This window comes from Helianthus annuus, chromosome 7, assembly GCF_002127325.2.
Source record: "Helianthus annuus cultivar XRQ/B chromosome 7, HanXRQr2.0-SUNRISE, whole genome shotgun sequence".
NCBI lineage: Eukaryota > Viridiplantae > Streptophyta > Magnoliopsida > Asterales > Asteraceae > Helianthus > Helianthus annuus.
The window spans coordinates 30,092,974-30,102,131 of NC_035439.2; the positions used below are offsets into that span (position 1 = coordinate 30,092,974).

General features: G+C 41.5%; 1 non-coding gene across 1 annotated transcript; it reads left to right on the forward strand.

Moving 5' to 3' along the window:
- The first annotated feature begins 7,385 nt into the window (after nt 1–7,385).
- Nucleotides 7,386–7,492, forward strand: LOC118480771. The gene has a single exon (XR_004863748.1). It is a non-coding gene; the product is annotated as a small nucleolar RNA R71 (small nucleolar RNA).
- The last annotated feature ends 1,666 nt before the right edge of the window (nt 7,493–9,158 follow it).

Consider the following 9,158-nt stretch of genomic DNA (forward strand, 5'->3'; position numbering starts at 1 on the left):
GTGTGACAATCGTTACCTCGCCTGTTGCGTTCAGCAGTCCACCAATCTAGTGCCCTAGACTGGAAGACTCCAGTAGCATTCACAGTGCGGAGGTTTTCTGGGCATCTACTTTGACGAAGGGTGACTTCAATCGAGTCAAACCACTGAAACATGGCGTTGGGCCCATCTTCACCAGTGAAGTTAGCAGGACCGCAGGCCTTGAATTGCTTAAAGTTGAAGGGTACTTTCGGAGAGTCGCTCTTTGATTCAACAGAGGAGTTGCTCTTCACCTCGTTGATCTCACTGATGATCTGAGGTATGACTTTAGCCATTTCCTTGGCGACCAATGAAGCAATACGCTTATCTGCATGATTTCGACGAGCAGCGCGTGGGTGTGTGATCCAAATGACGACATTGTCTGCAGCAGACATCGTCATAGGATTCAGACGAGATTCGAATATATCGGGTTTAGACAAGTTTAGCATTTAACCACCATACTTATTATTATTAGATAAAGCATCAGGAACACGTCTAGCACGTAGGCACTCAATCCACATAGGCACGTAAGCATAGAAGCACGTAGTCCACGTAAGCACATATTTTGCACATATTCAACTATATTTTGCACGTATTCACCTACATATTTTGCACGTATTCACCTATCTTTAAAGTGCGTGATTTGCGTTCGAGAGTAGCGAGTGATGGCGAGTAGCGATAGCGAGTAGCATAGCGAGCGTGAGTTCTTTGGTTTGAGTTGCGATTAGTTAGCGTTTTAGATTCGATAGCTGTGCGAGTTGTGCGCGTTTGGTGAGTGAGAAGAGCGAAAAGCGCAGATCTCCCAAATCGAAACATGTAAATACGTAAACATATAAAACACATAAAGGCGATAAAGGGTAAAATCAGCGATTGCGGGCTTAGAATCGAGACAGGACGTCTTGGGTTCTATCGAAACATGTCTACCACCCAAATTGACTCGACTATTCCCAATGACCTTGAGTACACACCTTGGCCTAATAGACTGTGCTCTCGCCAAAATATGGCGAACGGCACGCATCCTTTCCGTTACTACGTGAATTGAGTCATTGGAATCTATCGAGACTTTGGTGAGAGTTTTGTAAAACCAAAGTAGAGAGTGGAACTAGTTGTCAAGATGCGGGTTTCATCCTAACCTAACAACCTCGTTCCTGATAATGTGGCAATCCACGAGGTAGAGATGGAGAATTTCGTCGAGATATGGATTTTACTCCTAACTCAACGAAAGATTCTCGTGCTGAGAGTAAAAATTTCGCGTAGAGTGAGTGATTTTATCGAGAGTTCTTGGTTTTCACACCTAATCTTGACTAAATCACTCAATAGTGGTATCCGAGTGTTTTAAAAAACGTGTGAATTGTGTCAGCCTTAGAAAAGGCAGTAGTATTCCAGCCTTAGGAAAGGCTACTTCGTGCGAAGCTGTAGTATGCGGGTCCGCACGAAGATGTAGTTTTAGCGAGTTCGAGCGGTCTGTATGTGCTTAGACTATAGACTAGGTCAATTCTAAGACAGCAACCCGGACTAGGTCGTGTCTTTCCTAATTCCCTATAGTTATGGCTCTGATACCAATCTGTCTCATCCGAACCGATGGCCGAATCATCGGGGCGTGGCACTGAGCGAAACAGATTGTTCAAGATAATCCACAACAACTATTAATTACCAAAACCTTTACGTTAATATCCCATACTACTAACAGATAAAGTAAGAATAGTTATTACAGATAATTGTCTCAAAAACAAAATAAACTGTTCTGACGACTCAGATTTATTGAATGACGTTTCTAGACCACCTACTCGATTCATCACAGCAAACATAGCATCCTATCAACCTGTCACATACGTTAAAATAAAGTCAATACATAAAATGTAAAGGTGAGTACACAAGTTTGAGTAGCATATAGTAGAGAAAGCGTTTACGCATAACCAGCTTGTAACACGTAGAAATGTGAATCAAGTAAGATATCGACAATGACATATGCAACCGACATGACTGCGAGTGTAGAATGCGCAACACATTATCACCACTGTGACCATGTGAAGTTAACCCCTTAACAACCCCTGTCCACGACAGTGCTGAGTCCAAACTATAGTACTATCGTTGCTAAGGTGTCAGGCAACAATCACTATGTAAACATAACATACAAACATTCATTGAATCACGTATAACATGCAAGAGCGGTTAGCGTTAAAAGTGTTTGCGTTGTGTGTTGATGTGGTTTGATATAGAAAACGTATGTTGATGCGTGTGTAGTGTGTATATAATTTAGATATATTATTAAGCTCTTTTTACACCTTTAGCCAAGTTTTAAATTTATAAAACACGATATTTACTAACACTAAACACACATATGGGCAAGTGCACCCATCGTGGACGTAGTATAGTGTTGGTAAGATACCGAGGTCGTCCAAGGACACAAGAGCTTTTAGTACCGGTTTATCCTCAACGTCTAATCAAATCAAAAAGTTAGAAAAATGTTTTTAAACTAAGAAAATAAAAACTAACTAAATGCTGAAAAATAAAAATAAAATAAAAATAGATAGACAAGATGAATCACTTGGATCCGACTCGTGTATTAGTATAACCTTTGATTATTTTCGCACTTTTGCACTTGTTTAAGAGATTATCTTAGTTATTGTAGTAGGCCCCTCTTTTGAAGGCGATGTTACCCTCAACCCAGTAGTTTGAGTCAGCAAGGATACAATCCTAAAGGGTTGGATTATTGGAAGATAATGAATTAAGTTATTAATGCAAATTATGGTAGGCCCTGCTTTTGGCGGTGACGTTACCCTTGGCTAAGTAGTCTGAGTCAGCAGGGATACAGTCCTAAATAGCCGGGTTATAGTATTAATAGTAGTTAACTTATGAGGGGGTCAAAGAGTTTGGATCCCCGCCATCCAATACCTATGGGCATTGAAGGAGATCCTACTAAATTTGACCCAGGTCCCTTGCAGGACCTCTAAACGCTGAACAAGGGCAAGACCCTTACCAAACCGTTCCCTTAACCCCCGACCAGGTAGCCAACATACCTCCATATAGACCGTGGAGATATGAATGGTGAAAATCTTTTATTTTATATAGACAGTAAAATAATGCCAAGACACCACGGACAAACGATAAGGAAAGATCACCTTCAACATAAGCAACTAGTTATTAAAGTCATTAATACAAAACCAAATAAAAAGTGCAAAAGATTAAAAATAAAAAGTATTATACTAAACACTTATCTTCACCAAGTGATGTAAGAGACTTAGGCAAATATGGCCTTGATTGTCAAGAACTCTTACTATCAATCTTGGATCCCGAGACGACTCACACACTCTACGATGGACAATGGATGATGGTGGTGGATGAGGGTGTTATGGTGGTGGTGGGTGGTGGATGAAGTGTGAGAGAGGAGGTGTGCCAAGGGATGGATTGGAATGAAACCAAGCACTCCTATTTATAGGCTGAACAGAAGGCTGGGCACGGCCCCGTGTCCGCTGGACATGCCCCCGTGCCCGTCTGACACTCTCTCTCTTCATTAATTGTAATTCGCAATTACAATTAATGCGCCTGCTGTACTTTCGCCACGCCCCCGTGCTCACTGGACACGGCCCCGTGGTGGGCAATAGAAGCTTCTACAGGTTTGTCTTTTCTGCTGCTTCTTGGGCACGGCCCCGTGCTGGCTGAGCACGGGGCGTGTTCAGGCTTCTGTTTTCTCTTTTTTTGCTTGGGAGGATGCCGTTGAGGGTTCGGGCAGTCTACTTTTATTCCTTTTCTTGTATTTATGTTAGAATTAGCTGTCTTTTTGCTTTTTTGTGAATTTGAGCTCATTTCATCCTGAAAATACAAAAGGAAGACAAAAACACTCTTTTTCCAACATTAGTACTTAAAAAAGGGTTAGTTTTATGCCTTATTTGATGTAATTTATATGTTGCATTTTACACACATCAAATATCCCCACACTTGAACTTTTGCTTGTCCTCAAGCAAAACTCTTTAAATGTGGCTTACACTCTCAAATGGAATGGGTAGAAGAGAAGGTTTTTGGCTTGTCAAAGAGTGTTGGGAATCCAAGATCTTTTTGGGTTTTATTTTTATTTATTTACAATCCTATTCGTTATGATTTATTTAGAACGTTTCATAGGACAAATTACTTATTTGGGCATAACATGCCTTTTTTTAAAATTTCATTTATATACAAGTTCACATACCTCACGGGAGAAATCACTCAACACTCGGCCGAAGGTGTATTTTTTTAGTGAATCACTCCAGAACGGCATGGAGCTTACGCCTTCCATAGGCTTGCCAAGCAATCAATCCTCCTCCTTTTTAACTCTATACCTTTGTAAATATCAAGAGGACTTTTTTGGGTGAAGGGTTAGGCTTGGGCTAAAGGTGGGTGGTTGGGTTATTGGTTAGTAAAAGGGCGAAAAGCGTAAAAAGCGTCGGTTTTCGTAACACACTTTTGTTTTTAGTGACTTTTTATTTTGAAGTATTTCTCCAAACAAGCTTTTGTTTGCATAGTTTTGTTTGTTTTTAACTTCATCATCATTTTTTTTTAGTCACATAAAAGAACGAGCTTGCGAAAAACCGAGCTTGTTACTAAAATAAAAGGTGAGAAAAAAAATAATAAAAGGGTTTTTGGTGGGTAAAAAGGGTTTAGGGTAAAGAAACGAAAGGTTTAGGCTCAAAGGGGTTAACTAGGGGGGTTTTGGGTAGGTGGTAAAAAAAATTGAAAAATAGTGGTGTAGAAAGAAAAATGGTTAGTCCTAATGCCTCCATCATTTACTTACTTGGGTTTAAGTTGGTAAGGACCGGGAATGAATTGTCGTGGCAAGTTCTAGAGTTGTAAGAACCAAGCGGCTATTCACACAAGAAACGAAAAATGAGCATTTAGTCTAAAGATGTAAATTTGTATGCTCAACAAAGGCTCAAAACTCACTTTTGTGGGAATGGGTTTTAATGTGATCAAGCATATATAATCAAATTTTAACTAGACTTGTTATGCCGTCTCATAATTTTCTTATGTTGGTTCTTGTTATCACGACGCTTTCGGTTTTAAATTTTATAAAAATATAACCTTATTAATCTTGGGATTTCCTAACTTAAACTTTAGACAAGTAAAAAAAATGAAAATTTTTTTTCTTTTTTTTTTTTGTAAAAAATTTGGGGTGTTTAGCGGTTCCAATAGAGTTTTGTGTAAGGCTTGTTGTTAGGACTTGCAAAATTTCAAAGTGTTAGTTTCCCCCCCACACTTAAATTACACATTGTCCTCAATGTGTCCCAAAAATAAATTTTTAGGTTGATTGGATGTGTAATGTGGTGTTAAAAAGTCAAGATTTATGTTACTGGCAGTCTACACACGGCCCCGTGGGGACCGGACACGGCCCCGTGTTCAGGTGCCAGTAACAGAAATTAAAGAAATGAGACAGAAGCCTGGACACGGGGGCGTGTCTGGTGAACACGGCCCGTGTCCAGTTACCTGAACTGGGCGATTTTTCTGCAGGTGGTTCAGCACTGGGCCGTGTTGGTTGAGCACGGCCCGTGTTGAGCCTTCGGTAATGGAGATTTGTGTCGGGTTGCTTCGTTCTTTGTGCATGGGGCCATTTTTCTCGTTCCCTTTTTCATCCATTACCACCACGAGTGTGTTTTATTCCTGCAAATTAAAACTAAAAGATTAAACTAAACTAAGGATAGTTCCGCGGAATGCCTCCGTGGTGTGCCACGTTTATAAGGGTCCTTGGCTAGACCCAATGTGAGGTTATATATTTTCTGAGTGGGATGCTTGGCGTCCCATGTTACACCGTCGGAGAGCAGCATCCAAGCTCGAATCAATAACCTTCATGTAGTTGACCGGGTCGTCGTCCTCTATTCTCTTCCCAACTCCGAATTTTACTTCATCATCCCCATACCTCAAGGTGAGTGTTCCGTCATTCATATCTACCACCGCTTGTGCGGTGGCAAGAAATGGTCTCCCTAGTATGAGGGGGACCTCGGTGTCTTCCTCCATATCGAGTATGACAAAGTCGGCTGGATAGACGAATCTACTTACCTTTACCAAGACATTTTCAATGACACCTTGCGGGAATTTGACGGACCGATCAGCGAGTTGTATGCTCATTTTTGTAGGACTCGTGGTTCCCAGGCCGAGTCTTTTAAACATTGATGAGGGCATGAGGTTAATGCTAGCTCCAAGGTCGGCTAGGGCATTACGAACGGGGGACTCCCCTATTGAGCAGGGAATCGTGAAGCTTCCAGGATCGATTTTCTTTTGGGGAAGTTTATTGAGTACGAGGGCAGAGCATTCTTCGCCTAAATTGACTAATTGCAAATTTTCAATTTTTCTTTTTATGAGTGAGGAAGTCCCTCATGAACTTAGAGTATTTGGGCATTTGGGTTAGGACCTCAATAAAAGGAATATTGACATGCAATTGCTTTAATAGACTTTCGAACTTCGCGAATTGCTCATTGGTCTTTTGACGAATTAACCTACCGAGGTACGGAACTCAAGGAGCTTTGGTAGGTTCTGGTGACGGAGGGGAGTTCTTTTCCTGCAGAGGTGTGGGTGTCGTTTCTTCTGTTGGTGGCGGCACTTCTGCAGGCCCTACGGTGCGGTTTCGTAGCGTGATGAGGTGAACTTGCGCTTTTGGGTTTGTTTCGGTATTGCTAGGTAATGCGCCTTGCGGTCTCTCGGCAAAATTTTGAGCTATTTGATTTAATTGTTTTTCTATGTTCTGAATACTAGCTTGTTGATTTCTAAAATTTGATTCTAATTGTAGAAATCTTTCCGAGTTTTTCTTTTCAGTGTCGGAGATGAGGCGAGATACAGTATCTTCAAGCCTTTCTCGTCCACTTTGTTGTTGAGTGAAATTTTGTGACTCATTTGTTGGTTGTTGAAAGTTTGTTCGTTGGGTTTGTTGGTTACTACTATTGCCGGGTTCTCTCCAACCAAGGTTTGGGTGGTTTCGCCATCTTTGGTTGTAGGTTCCCGTTGGAGGACCCGACGGCCTAGGTCTATTATCAATGTAGCTTACCAATTCTTGTTGATCGTCCGTTTCTTTCATACAACTCCAATTTTCATGTGACCCACCACACCCTTCACAAGCCATAACCGAGACTGTTTTTGTCATTTCTAACTTTTTTATTTTTAAAGAAAGGGCCTCGATTTGGGCTTGTAAAGAGGTGCTTTCATCGACCTTATGGGCGCCTGGGGCAATAGTTTTATTGCCTCGGGGGGTGTGCCATTGAAAATTGGTTTGAGCAATTTCCTCAATTTGGTTATATATTTCATGCGGGCGTCGATTACCTAAAAGTCCCCCGGAGCTAGAATCAAGTGTCTGCCTTGTGTGTGGCAACAGTCCATTATAGAAAGTGGATACTTGTTACCATATCGCAAGACCATGATGTGGACACTTGCGTAATAACTCCTTGAACCTTTCCCAAGTTTCATATAAGGATTCCCCGTCCTCTTGTGAGTATGTATTAATTTCAGTCATTAGCTTAGCCGTTTTAGCGGGAGGGAAATACTTATATAGAAATTTTTGGGCTAGTTCATCCCAGGTATTTACCGATCCAGCTGGGAGGGCGTTGAGCCAAGCTTTTGCTTGGTCTTTTAGTGAGAAAGGAAACATTCGGAGGCGGATGGCGTCATTTGATGCTCCGTTGATCCAAAAGGTATCACATATTTCTAAGAAATTAGTAATATGTAGATGAGGATCCTCGTCCGCAAGCCCATGGAAGGTTGCGGAGTTTTGGAGCATTTGTATCAGATGCGGCCGAAGTTCGAAGTTATTAGCTTCAACATTCGGAGCATTGATAGCGGCGCCTAGGTTACCTACGGTGGGTCGTAGATAATCCATGAGGGTACGTTGGTCTGCCATTGGAGGTGGATCACCCGAAACCTTCTCTTGGTTTTTAGCTTTTAATCTTTTCCTGAGAAAGCGTTCGGGTTCTTCTAGAGGTTCTTTTATGTCCTTATTAGAACTGGAGCTCATACACTATGTAAGATTGGCGTCGGGTTCCAAGTCCTGCAATAAAAACAGAAAAGAATGCTGGTCAGAAGGTTCACCACGGCCCCGTGTTCAGCGAACACGGCCCGTGGTCGGAATTACAGTGATTGTTTTTCTAGATCCCAATTACTGGAAGTTGGACACGGCCCCGTGTTGCACCGACACGGCCCCGTGGTCAGCCTTCTGTAACTTGGAAAACTAAAAACTGCCAGTAACGATGCTGGGCACGGCCCGTGTCCGACCAGGCACGGCCCGTGCTGAGCTCTGCAGAAGCTGAAAAACTAAGAAAATCCTAAAAAATTAAAAAGAAAAATAAAAGTATGATTAGGCCGTTGATTCCTAACTTTCTTAAAATCCTTGTGTCCCCGGCAACGGCGCCAAAAACTTGATGCGTGTGTAGTGTGTATATAATTTAGATATATTATTAAGCCCTTTTTACACCTTTAGCCAAGTTTTAAATTTATAAAACACGATATTTACTAACACTAAACACACATATGGGCAAGTGCACCCATCGTGGACGTAGTATAGTGTTGGTAAAATACCGAGGTCGTCCAAGGACACAAGAGCTTTTAGTACCGGTTTATCCTCAACGTCTAATCAAATCAAAAAGTTAGAAAAATGTTTTTAAACTAAGAAAATAAAAACTAACTAAATGCTGAAAAATAAAAATAAAATAAAAACAGATAGACAAGATGAATCACTTGGATCCGACTCGTGTATTAGTATAACCTTTGATTATTTTCGCACTTTTGCACTTGTTTAAGAGATTATCTTAGTTATTGTAGTAGGCCCCTCTTTTGAAGGCGACGTTACCCTCAACCCAGTAGTTTGAGTCAGCAAGGATACAATCCTAAAGGGTTGGATTATTGGAAGATAATGAATTAAGTTATTAATGCAAATTATGGTAGGCCCCGCTTTTGGCGGTGACGTTACCCTCGGCTAAGTAGTCTGAGTCAGCAGGGATACAGTCCTAAATAGCCGGGTTATAGTATTAATAGTAGTTAACTTATGAGGGGGTCAAAGAGTTTGGATCCCCGCCATCCAATACCTATGGGCATTGAAGGAGATCCTACTAAATTTGACCCAGGTCCCTTGCAGGACCTCTAAACGCTGAACAAGGGCAAGACCCTTACAAAACCGTTCCCTTAACCCCCGA